At 35.9% G+C, this 12,452-nt stretch overlaps 1 pseudogene; it reads left to right on the top strand.

The window, feature by feature from the left end:
- The first annotated feature begins 7,313 nt into the window (after positions 1-7,313).
- On the top strand, positions 7,314-11,156 carry LOC120431523 (uncharacterized; annotated as a pseudogene).
- The last annotated feature ends 1,296 nt before the right edge of the window (positions 11,157-12,452 follow it).

Raw genomic sequence — 12,452 nt, 5'->3', positions numbered from 1 at the left:
TTAAATAGAGCTAAATAAAATTAAATGAAGTTAAATACAGTTAAATTAAGTTAAATAAAGTTAAATAAATTCAGATTAATTTAGTTAATTTAAGAAAAATTGAGTTGAAATAAGTTAAATTAAGTAAAATTTAGAAAAAAATAATTAAATTTATTAAAATTTTGTTAAGTTTCGTTTAAAACTAGTGAAATGTAGTTTAATTCATTTAAATTTAATTTAATTCCGATCATTTTAGTTAAATTCAGTTAATTTTAGCTAAGTTTTGTTAATTTTGGTTAAATTTTGATAATTTTAGATAAGTTTAGTTATAGTAAACTAATTTTAGTTGAATTCAGTTAAACTAAGACAAATATAGATAAATTTGTTAAATTTGTCTAAATATAGTTAGATAAGGTTAAATTTTGTAAAATTTAGTTCAATATAATTAAACATAGTTGAATTTAGTTAAATTTATTTAAATATAAATAAACTTAGTTCAATTAAGTCAAATTTAGTTAATTTTAGTTAAATTTAGTTAATTTTAGTTAAATTTAGTTAAATTCAGTAAAATTTAGCAAAATTCAGTATAATTTAGAAGAATTCAGTTAAATTTAGCAAAATGTAGTAAAATTTTGTAAAATTTAGTTCAATAGTTCAGTTAAGTTAATTTTGGTAAATTTAATTAAATAGAGTTTGTTAAGACCAGTGAAAATAAGTTGAATTCAGTTAAACTTTGATAAATTTAGTAAAAATTTAGATAAATTAAATAAAATTTGGCTAAATAAAATTAAATTAAATTTAGTTAAATGTTGTTAAATTTAGTTCAATAAAGTTGAATTCAGTAAAATTTAGTTAAATAAAACAAAATTAAGTGAAATTTAGTTACAATAAGTTAAATTCAACACAATTTAGTTAAACTAAGTTAAACCTAGTAAAATTTAGTTAAACATAGTAAATATCAGCAACATTTCGTTTATTTTTTAAATTTAGCTTAATTCAGTTAAATTTAGTTTGATTCAGTTACATTTAGTTAGAATCAGTTGACTTTAAATTTAGATAAATTAAGTTAAATTTCACTACATTAAATTAAACAAAGTTAAATTAGATTTGCTAAGTATAGTTAAATAAAGTGAATTTAGTTCAATTAAAGTAAATTAAGATATATTTAAAATAAGTAAAATTTAGGTAGATTAAGTAAAATTTAATTTAGTTTCGCTTCATTTATTTCAATTTAGTTAACTTTGGCTAAATTAAGTTATATCAACTAAAAATTAGTTAAACTAAGTTAAATTAAGTAAAATTTTGTTATATATATAATTAAATTAAGTTAATTTTCGTTAGATTTATTAAAAAATTATTTTAGTTTAGTCGAATTTAGTTAAATTTAGTTAAATGTATGAAGATTTAATTAAATTTAGGTGAATTTAAAAATATTAAGTTAAAATAAGTAAAATTTAGTTAGATTAAGTAAAATTTAATTATGTTTCGTAAAATTTCCCTTCATTTATTTCAATTTAGTTAACTTCGGCTAAATTAAGTTTTATAAAATTAGTTAAACTTAGTTAAATTGACTAAAATTGAGTTGAATATAGTTAAATTTAGTTAAACTTAGTTTAACTTAGTAAAATTTAGGAAAAAATCGCAAAATTTAGTAAAATTTAGTATAATTTTGAAAGTTCAGTAAAATTTCGTAAAACTTAGTTAATTTTGGCTAGATTTAGTAAAATTTATTAGGATTCAGTCAAATTATTTAAATTTAGTTAAATTTAGCTAGACTTAATCAAATATAGTTGAATTTAGTTACATTTCGCTTAATTTATTTCAATTTTGTTAACTTTGGCTAGTTAAGTTAAATTGACTTAAATTGAGTTCAATTTCGTTAAACTTAGTAAAATTTAGTTAAATTTAGCTAAATATAGTTGATTTTAGTTAGATTTGGTTAAAATTACTAAAATTAAGTTAAATTTACTAAAGTTTAGTTAAATTTATTTGGATTTAATTAAATTTAGTTGAGTTTTGTTACATTTAGTCCAAATAAGTCAAATTAAGTTAGATTAGGTAAAATTTTATTAAGTTTCATAAAATTTCCCTTTATTTAGTTCAATTTAGTTAAATTTAGTAAATTTTAGTTAAATTGAGTTATAGTTGGTTACATTTAGTTATAATTAGTTAAACTTAGTTAAATTTAGTTAGATTTATTTAAATTTAGTTAAATTTAGTTAGATTTAGTAAAAATATGTAAAAATTAGTTAGAATAAATAAAATTGAATTTAGTTTCGTAAAATTTCGCTTAAATTATTTCAATTTAGTTAACTATGGCTAAATTAAGTTATATTAAGTTAAAATTAGTTAAATTTGTATTATAATTAGTAAAATTTTAGTTATATTTAGTTAAACTTTAGTTACATTTGATCAAAATCAGTAAAATTTAATTAGATTAATTAAAGTTCAATTAAGTTAAATTTAGTTATATTTAATAAATCTTAGTTAAATTTTATAAAATTTAGTTGAATTGAGTTATATTTAGTTAAATTTAGTTATACTTAGTTGAACTAAGTTTAATTTAGTATAATTTAGCTAGATTTATTTGAATTAAGTTTCGTAAAATTTCGCATAATTTATTTCAATTTAGTTAACTTTAGCTAATTTAAATAATATTAAGCTAAAATTAGTGAAATCAAGTTAAATTTAGTTAAATTTAGTTAGATTTAGATACATTTAGTTAAATTTAGTTAAATTAAGTTGAATTTAGTTAGATATAATCAAATTTAGTTGAATTTAGTAACATTTAGTGAAATTTAGTTGAATTTAGTAGTGTTAAGTTAAATTTAGTTAAATTTATTTAAATTTAGTTTATTTAAAGTTAAAATAATAAAATTTAGTTAGAATAAGTATTTTTTCAATTTTAGTGAAATTTCGTTTAATTATTTAAATTTAGCTAAATTTGGCTTAATTAAGTTATATTGAGTTAAAATTAGTTGAACTCAGTAATATTTAGTTGAATTTGGTTAAATTCAGCTTAATTTAAATTAATTTAGCTAAAATAAATTTAAATAATTTAAGTTAATTAAAATTTCGGTTCATTTATTTAAAATTAAATTTAGTAAAATTAGGTTAAATTTAGTAAAATTAAGCTAAATTTTGTTGAATGAAGTTAATTTTACCTAAATTAAGCTAAATTATGTTTAATTTACCCAAATTTGGTTAAACTTAGTTGAGTTTTACTTAATTAAGTTGAATTTGGCAAAATTTAGTAAAATTTTGCTAAATTTAGTTAAATTTCGCTTGATTAAGTAAAATTATGTTAAATTTCGCTTGATTAAGTAAAATTATGTAAAATTTAGTTTTTAGTTAAATTAAGTTAAATTTAGTTTAAAAATATTAAGTTTAGAAAAATTTCGTAAAATTTAGTTTAATTTGGCTTAAATTAGTTAAATTTGGCTAAATTAAATCAAATTTGGTTAAATAATGTACAATTTATTTATGTTTAGTTAAAAAAGTTGACAAAATAAAATAGTATTAAGCTTAATAAACTCAATTCACTAAAATTTAGGTAATTTGAGCTAAATTTACTTAAATTTGGCTAAATTTAGAAAATAGAGTTTAATTAATTTCAATTCAGTTAAATTAAAATAAATTTAGTAAAGTTAAGAAGAATTTAGTCACATTAAGCAGAATTAAGTTAAATTAACTTAAATTATGAATTTAGCTAATTTTAGTTAAATTTGGCTAAATTTAGTTAAGCTTGATTAATTTTTGTTTAATTCTGTTGAATTCATTTAAGTTTAATAAATTTTATTAAACTTCGCAAATTTGATTTAAATTAGGTTAAATTAAGCAAGCAAGTTAAATAAGTTAAATTGGGGTAAATTAAGATAAACTTAGTTAAAATTGGTAGAATAAAGTGAAAAAAGTTTAATTTCGTTAAATTAAGTTTTATTTAGTAAAGTTGAGTCTAATTTGGTAGAATTTAATTCAATTAAGATAAATTCAGTAAAATTTAGTTGAATATGTTGAGTTTAGTAAAATTTGGTAAAATTTAGTTCAATTTGGTTAAAATGAGTAAAATTTAGTTAAAATAAGCTAAAATATGCTTAAAATTGTAAAATTTAGTTCAATTTTATCAAATGTGGCTGAATATAGTTTAATTTATATAATTTTGCCTAAATTTTTAAATATTTAGTTTGATTTAATTGAATGTACTAAAATTAACTTCAATTCAGTTAAATTTAGTAAAATTTTACTAAATTAAGTAAAATTTAGTTAAATTTAATCAAATGTGGCTGAACATAGTTTAATTTATAAAATTTTGCCTAAATTTTTAAATATTTAGTTTGATTTTATTGAATTTACTTAAATTAACTTTAATTCAGTTAAATTTAGTAAAATTTTGATAAATTCAGTTAAATTTAGTTAAATATAGTTAACTTTAGTTTGATTTATTTCATTGTTGTGTATTTGTATATCTTTGAATTTGTTTTTTTTGTATTTTTGTAGTTTTGTATTTTTGTATTTTTGTATTTTTGTATTTTTGTAGTTTTGTAGTTTTGTAGTTTTGTATTTTTGTATTTTTGTATTTTTGTATTTTTGTAGTTTTATATTTTTGTATTTTTGTATTTTTGTATTTTTGTATTTTCGTATTTTTGTATTTTTGTATTTTTGTATTTTTGTATTTTTGTATTTTTGTATTTTTGTATTTTTGTATTTTTGTATTTTTGTATTTTTGTATTTTTGTATTTTTGTATTTTTGTATTTTTGTATTTTTGTATTTTTGTATTTTTGTATTTTTGTATTTTTGTATTTTTGTATTTTTGTATTTTTGTATTTTTGTATTTTTGTATTTTTGTATTTTTGTATTTTTGTATTTTTGTATTTTTGTAGTTTTGTATTTTGTATTTTTGTATTGTTGTATTTTTGTATTTATGTATTTTTGTTTTTTTTTGTATTTTTGTATTTTTGTATTTTGGGGAGGGGGGGGGGGGGGAATTAACGAATGAGAAATTTGAACAGAACAAGAAACACTACAAAAAAGGACAAAAAGGAACAACTGGGCAGCACTCTAAGCAGGTCAGTTGAGGTTCCAGGTGACGGACCACGGCCGGCTCCGGCGGCATGACGTCCCAGGGGTTGCAAGAGATGCATCCTCTGCTGCAGCGAATTGGACAGCTCGGCCGCGGTTGATACGCCGGGGAACATTGGGTTAGCAGCCGACGGCGCGGTAAATTTGTTTGCTCCGGCGGTCGTTTGGATCTGCACCGACAAAAGGACTGGATAAATTGGCAGCATTCGGTTCGACGGCCTACTCGTACAGCATCCTGCGCTGGTCTTGCAGCAGCACGTTCTGTGTGTTGCTCTGGATGTGGAACTGCAGCTCTTGCGGGATCGGCTATACGCGGCTGTTGACTTGCCAGCTGCTGTTGCAGTTGGTTTGTGTCGGCCTCGGCGTTCTTCATGCGGCGCAAGATCTCGCTTTGCTGGTTCTTGTTGAGCAGCTGGGCCAGCAGATAGTTGCTGGCATGGTTTTGGGCCACTGTGGCGACCAGGCACTTGAACGTTTCTTCTGCTGCTGGGGGAAGCGACTGTTGCCCAAGGGAGAAAGTTCACTCGCTTGACTGTTTGTACGAATTCGCACCACGGCAGAACCATTTGCGGAAGCGCTATCCGGATAGAGCGCCACTGTTGTCGGTGCAGCAATCGGTCCTGAAAATCGAAACAAACTCGATTAACTTCTCAGGTTATGTTCAAGTTGACCTCGTCCCGCTAACCTAACCTCTGCTTATCATCCTCCTTTGGCAGCCATCCGCGCTGGATCCTCCTTGATGACCGTGCCCTGGAGGACGAACCATTCTTCCTCCTTGGTTTGGCCAGGGCCACGGTGGCCGTTTGGGTCTTCGGGGATGCAAGCGGTGCGGCGCTTGGAAGAGGTGGCGAAAGAGGAAGCAGCAAAGCCGCCCCGGGGGTTGTTCCACAATCTGGGGGAATAAACAAAACCTGTTGCCGGGAAATTATGCTTATTAAATGGCTTGAATGATTAATTAATGAAATCACTTACCTTCAATTTCACTTTAATAATGTAAAAGGAAAAAAAACGCGCTAGCCATCAAACTATTTTTCGAACCTTTGTCGAAAGCCTCGAAAGCAGACCAAAATGTTTGACAGTTTGCGCGTTACGATAATTGAGGCAGTGTGCGTGCAGGCGAGCGCGAATGTATTGGTGTGAGTGAGCAACACAAAAATTTAAGTTTTTCAGGTGCGTGTCTTTACTTAAGCGTCTTAACTGGCACTGGCGATGCCCGATTCTCGCCCGCAGCCCCCCAAACGTTAGAGTGGGCTCTTCAAACGAACGTAAACCACGGGTATGAATCTTCAAGCAATTTCAATATGGCGACTTGTATCAGAAGAAAGTGAGGCATTTTCGCTAGTTCTCACTGTTCTGTGTTCTGCGTGCACGTCCGCAAACATCGACCACACACATACTAACACAAAGCGCTACCAAGAGGCAAAAGGTGATTACGAATATTTTTGACAATTCTGTTAAAAAATATGCGGTTTTGTAAAAACAAATAACAAAACCAACTTTTAAGTGTAGTTCGACTGTTAAACTTGTAATTCGTTGCTAATTTGTTGGAAAATTTGTTAAAAATAATAAGTTTTTTTTGCAGCACCTATTTTGGACGGACATTTCTGTTGTCACCTTCTGGTTCCTTGGATTAGCCATGGATAATTTCACAGTGTAATAGAGTTATCTACGTGCGCATGTATTGCGTGTACGTACACGAAAAAGATTGAGGTTAAATTTTGTACCCGTCAGCAAAACAAATGGTGTGCTAGTGTGCGTGAGCTCGGGCTTAGATAACTCTATAAACAGGGCAGCTACCACCACGTGGCGCCACTGTTTCGAATGAGAAAATGATACAGGTTTTTCAGACGAGTTTCAATCCCGTGCGTAAACGCTTACCAGACGGTCGCAATTTTTGAGTTCAATGTCGCAAAAAGTAGAGAGCCTGGAGCTTATTAGGAGCTTATAATAAGCTTATATAAGCTCCAGGCTCTCTAGCAAAAAGGAGTTCGCTTAAGCCATCTCAATTTTGAGATCAATTTCTTTTGTTTATATTCGCAATTTTGAGTTGGTGGATGTGAACTCATTTTTGCGATGACACTTAACTGTTTTTTTTTTTTGACATTCTGGACTTAGTCGAATTTACAATTTTCATTCTGACGGTCGAGAGTGTTTTGTTAAACTGCGCAACGTAGCGGATAAATTTTGAAAAAAGCGTCCCCGGGGAAGGCGGAGAGATTGGAACTGGAAGATAACCTTAACTGTAAAGGAAACGATGGACAAGGAAGTGGCAAAAGAGTTGTCACCGGTCAAACCAGCGGAGCTGTAACTTTTTTTTGCAGATTCAATCAACGGAACATCTCTCTCCTCATCCACCGTTTCCTCCACATTCATGGTTACCTTCCCGTTCTGATCTTTCCGGCTTTTCCCAGGATCTTCCCATGTTTTTTTTTAACTTTCTTTCAGGTTCTTAAGACGGGAAGCTGTAATCGAAGAACAGCAACAGATCATTCAGTGGAACCTGTTACCGAGACTGCAACGGAGTCTGGAATTTGGAACATTCCGGTTGGCAAAGGATTTTGGGCGATTTCCCTGCCGCTGTCATGAACTGGATTATAAATTGGAGGAACTATCGGCGGTAGGGCCAGCCCATCCGGCAGCGGGGCGTGTTCTTCTGGGAGGTAAAGGGCCACGGTCAGACGCGGGTGCATCTAATCGACGTCGAAGCCGGAGGCGGAACAGATGGAGAAGGAGGGAACGGCACTGTTGTTCATTTGGTGACTGGTCAAAGTACCACAACAATGTAAGTACTGGTCGTGCTGGCTTTGCCGGCCAATTGGGACCAATTTTTTTCGTAATTTGCAAAACAATTTTCGACGGTGAGAAGACTCCACCGCAGGATTACAGCTCGTACAGCGGCCAGAACTTGTGTGAACAATCCCCACGGGTTCAACTCGCCGTTGATTGTACTCAACTACGTCCGTCCTTGAACTTGAGCGGCCTTCCAGGAAGCTGGAACTTTTCACTCTGAACGGAAGAAGAAGGCGGTATTGCAAAAATTGAACAGACCTCGCAGCCACAGCACAGCAAACTGTCTACAATGGACTAGCTGCTCGTCGCAATCGCCGGCAACTTCCTACCGGTTCCGACTCGATGTATCATCTCCGTCCCCACCATCGCTCCTCTGCTGAACGTCCTGCCCAAACGAAAGGAAGCAATTAAACAATTAATAAAAACCGAAGCATGCTGGCTCCAGGTCATCGCAGACGAAATAGTTCCGGCCTGCTTCCGGCCTTAACAATCCCGTTTCATGATTCTACCGCAATCCGTCCTGAAAAAACAATAAATTTAGTTTATTTACATCATTCTGCTCGAATCAACAAAAGTAAACATTGAAGCAGTGCGTCCAATTTCATGGGAAACTGCTAGAATGAATAATTTTTGGCAACTCTGACTGCATGAATGAAAATTTTCATTCGAGCACGATCTGGTGCGATTTGGCACGATGAGCCAAAAACGACCGCGATGAAGGTACGATGAGCAAAGATGAAGGAATTTGGTGCGATTTGGCACGATTTGAATGAAATCGCGGAGTGTCATCCCCCTCGGTCGAACCAGTTGTCGTCGTGTCTGAGAAAGAAACCAAACCCGAGCCAGTTCCAGCTGAAGACAAAGCCGAAGACCTGCCCGACACGGAACCGAAATCTGAGTCGGAATCCCAGCCAGAGAAACAACCCACAAGTTCGTCACCTGCCGCAGCGAAGGAGACAACCGACGACGCCGTCATCAGTTCCTCATCTGGAGGCGTCCACGGCCGTTGAAGTTCCAGAGACTCCCTGTGCCAAGAAGGAGGCCTATCAGTGCACCGAAAAGGAGGAGGAGAAAAAGGAGGTCACTCCGAAAGAGGTTCCAGCAGCTGAACCAGAGAAGGCCTCCGCCAAGGAAGAGGATGAGCAAATGGAGGTAGACTCCGCGACCGTCGCGCCGTCCCAGAGCAAATCCGACGGAGATGTTACGGAAGGCATGAGCACAAGCTGCGAGAAACTGATCAAAACTCTTGCGAGGGAGACGCAGCGGAGAAGGAGGAAAATGTCGTCGATTTCGTGAGTGAAACGAACAACACAAAATGTGGACGCCGCGGAAGTGCCGCCGGCGCCGGCCGCCGATGAGTCCAAGGTGCTGGACGACAGCATCGAGTGTTCGCTGCCCACAATCAGCTCGGAGAACGTGAGCAAGATTACGTGACCCTCGATAGACAACAGCCACTAGGAGGAAGAAGAGGAGTACAGCGCAATCGTGGCGGACAATTCAACAGCCGTGGACGAAAAGGAAGCAGTGGCGTCTACCTCGGCGGCTATTGCAGCGAAGCCGGAGCCCAAGAAGGATGCTCCCGAAACGAGCAAGGAATCGGCTGCCTCGTCGGTGAAAGAAGAAAGCAGTCTGAAGTCGTCGGAATCGTCGGAGGTCGATTCGTGTACAGGTTTGTTGCACCGGGTGGGGGATTGGCTTGCAGGGAAGTGTTATTTAATGAATATTATTCTCTTACAGCTTCCTCGACGCAGAACACCGCAGAGGAGACCAACCTGTACGCCAGCAACGCCCACAAAAATTCAACGGAATCTCCTCCACGTCAGGATCCAAGCTAGACAAATTTGACGACCACTGCAGCCTCGACCACAACGACAACCACCGCCGCCAACAAGCTTGACCTCACCCAGGCACTGACTTCCGAGGATGCGTTGTACGAGGTCAGCGTATGGTTCGACGGAATGGAGTTGCAGTTCTTGTCGGTGGAGAAGGTAATCGAGTAAAAGCTGGCAGCGCTTGGTTTGGCCGGGTCCACCCAAGATCTGACCGGAATTGACTCGTCAAAGAAGTCCTCCAACGGTAGCGTGGGAAGTCTTGGCCGTTTCAGCTGCCTTCGGCGAGGCTGGCCGCCGATTCACATTCAAGCGCAACGGACAGTTCGGGGACAATCTCCAGCCAGTCGAAGGCACCACCATTCAAGTTTAAGCACACCGTCCGAGGGGCCAAGGCGCTGGCATCGTTGATGATCGAGGAATTCACCACGATCAAGCGGGCGCTCAGCAAGGATGATGAGTTATCGGACGCGGAACTGGACTAAAGTAGTTCCAACGCGAAGACGCCCAAAAAAACCACCAAAAAGGGTGGTCGAGAAAAGAAGCGAACCCGCACAAAGTCCGAAGTCGAAGCAAGCCTCCTCGAAAAGCGCCAAGAAGCAGAAACCGGACACACCCGTATCTGCCGAGCCGGGACCGCCAGTGAACCAGGACGATTGGTTGTGTTGTATGGCGCGGTGGTCCGACCGAAAGTACTACGCAGGCAAGGTCACAAGAGAGACAACAAGTACACGGTGCTGTTCGAGGACGGTGATTCGAATGCCTTCTAAAAGGACGTCATCGTGATCGGCGAAAAGGACACGCTCCTTATCGTCGGCCACGCCGAGGCCGGTTTCGTCGACGAGGTCAAGCGGAACGAAACCACCAACGAAGTGTCGTACGTGGTCCGTATCGGCGAGGGCACTGTCGAGGTGACCGGCTCCGACCTGTATCTGAACGAGGAGCAGGCCAAGTACATCAACTGGACATGCAAGGCCGCCGAAGGGGGCGCGGACGATCCGATGCAATCGCTGGCTCCAGGACAAACCTCTTCTCCAAGTCCAGCAGCGAATGCTCCGATCTCCAACTTGGCCCACATTCTTCCGACCACGTCGACCGGATATGCCGTAGGTCCAAGCGCCCCCGGTGCTCCTCCACCACAAACGATTGTTTTATTTTATCTGTTTTTTTTTCTTTACCGTTTCCAGCTCGTTCTCCCGGCAGTGGTTTGTGTGCTTTCCAGCCAGCCCGTGTTCCGGCAACTCGTCCGCGTTCCGGAAGGTCACCCTCTAACAGCACTGGTTAGTGCGCGTCCCAGCAGTGGCCCGCGTTCCGAAGAGTCGTCTTACCGGTAGTGGTTTGTGCGCGTCCCAGCAGCAGACCGCGTTTCCGCAACTCGACCGTGTTCCGGAGGGCCGTTCTTACGGCAGTAGAATTCCTTATTTTTTCATGTAAAATGGTAAAAAACGCTTAAAATAAAGAGTATTGTTTTCAATCAGATCAATTTTTTATTTATTTTATTATATTCCATCAAAAATGGTCCTCCCGGAACCGATTTCCGCATTTCCGGCGATTTTCACCCTACCCAACCCATCTCAATTTTGAGATCGCCTTCTGGATCTCAAAATTGAGATCGAGTTGCTCATCTCAACGTTGAGTGGTTTCACTTTTAGCCGGTTTGCGACATCCATCTCAAAATTGAGATCGCCTGGTTAGCGTGTACCATTTGTTTATATGAATCTGACCAAATATTTCAAGCAGTTTTTATTCAATTTTTTTTGTGTAAATAGAAATACATAAAAATCGCTTGAAGGCTAAAAAATGAGCGCAGCCAAATTTAAAGACGATTGGATATGTACATATTCTGAGTAAGTTACACCCCGACAGTTTCCGTTTATAAATAATAGTTTGTAGACTAGTTGTATAAAAAGGTGCAGTGTCAATGCTACAAGGATACCATCATGACGAAGAACTAGCACGTCCCGTGATGGGAAAGTGTGTTTCTTCTTTAAGCGTTTCATTTCACATCAAGTCATTTTGGATTGCTTCCCGGTTCCCTAAGGTGATGTTCTTCGTCAAAACATTACAAATCATTTATTTCATGAAACAAGCTTTTCAGCTCAAACCTACAGTCATTCACATATTCAGAGCACTCACAAATTCGGAACACTTTTGCGATAATTTGTCAATAGCAATAGCCAAATGCAAATTTTCTCACGACCCTGCTATTTTTAGGACCTTTATTTGACATTTTCTTGCAATTTCACTAGTAAATGTACTGGGTGATGAATAGAGAGAATGCGTAACGTGATTTTCGAATGATCCCACTTTGTTTACATCTACAAAGTAGCCCAGTTAACTCAATCCGAATTCTGAAACAGAATCTAATTAGAATCGTATACAAATTCCGTTTCAAACGCAACAACCGGTTCCGTGTTTGAACCAGTTGTTGCGTTTGAAACGGAATTCGTATACGATTCTAATTAGATTCCGTTTCAGAATTCGGATTGATTTGACTGGGAGGAGGCTGTTCAAAGGAGCGGTCGTGGCTGAATGGTTACGATGTTCGCTTTATAAGCGAATGGTTCTGGGTTCGACACTCATCTGCTCCCAACGAGAAAGTTCTGGACTCATTGAATTAGGAATTAATAAAAAAAAACACGGCGAGGTTCGATCCCCTGTCCTTAGGATTGGCAAGCAAAATGCTTTCCAATTAACCGTGGAGCATTGGTAGCTTGAGGACCCGGTCGAAAATTGCGGGCGCAATTCTGGCGTTCGTCTGGGAGCTTGCGCCA

The sequence above is a fragment of the Culex pipiens genome, chromosome 3, assembly GCF_016801865.2.
Source record: "Culex pipiens pallens isolate TS chromosome 3, TS_CPP_V2, whole genome shotgun sequence".
In the NCBI taxonomy this organism is placed as follows: Eukaryota; Metazoa; Arthropoda; class Insecta; order Diptera; family Culicidae; genus Culex; species Culex pipiens.
Note: the sequence above shows the minus strand (reverse complement) of the source record. Positions and strands in the feature narration are given on the sequence as shown.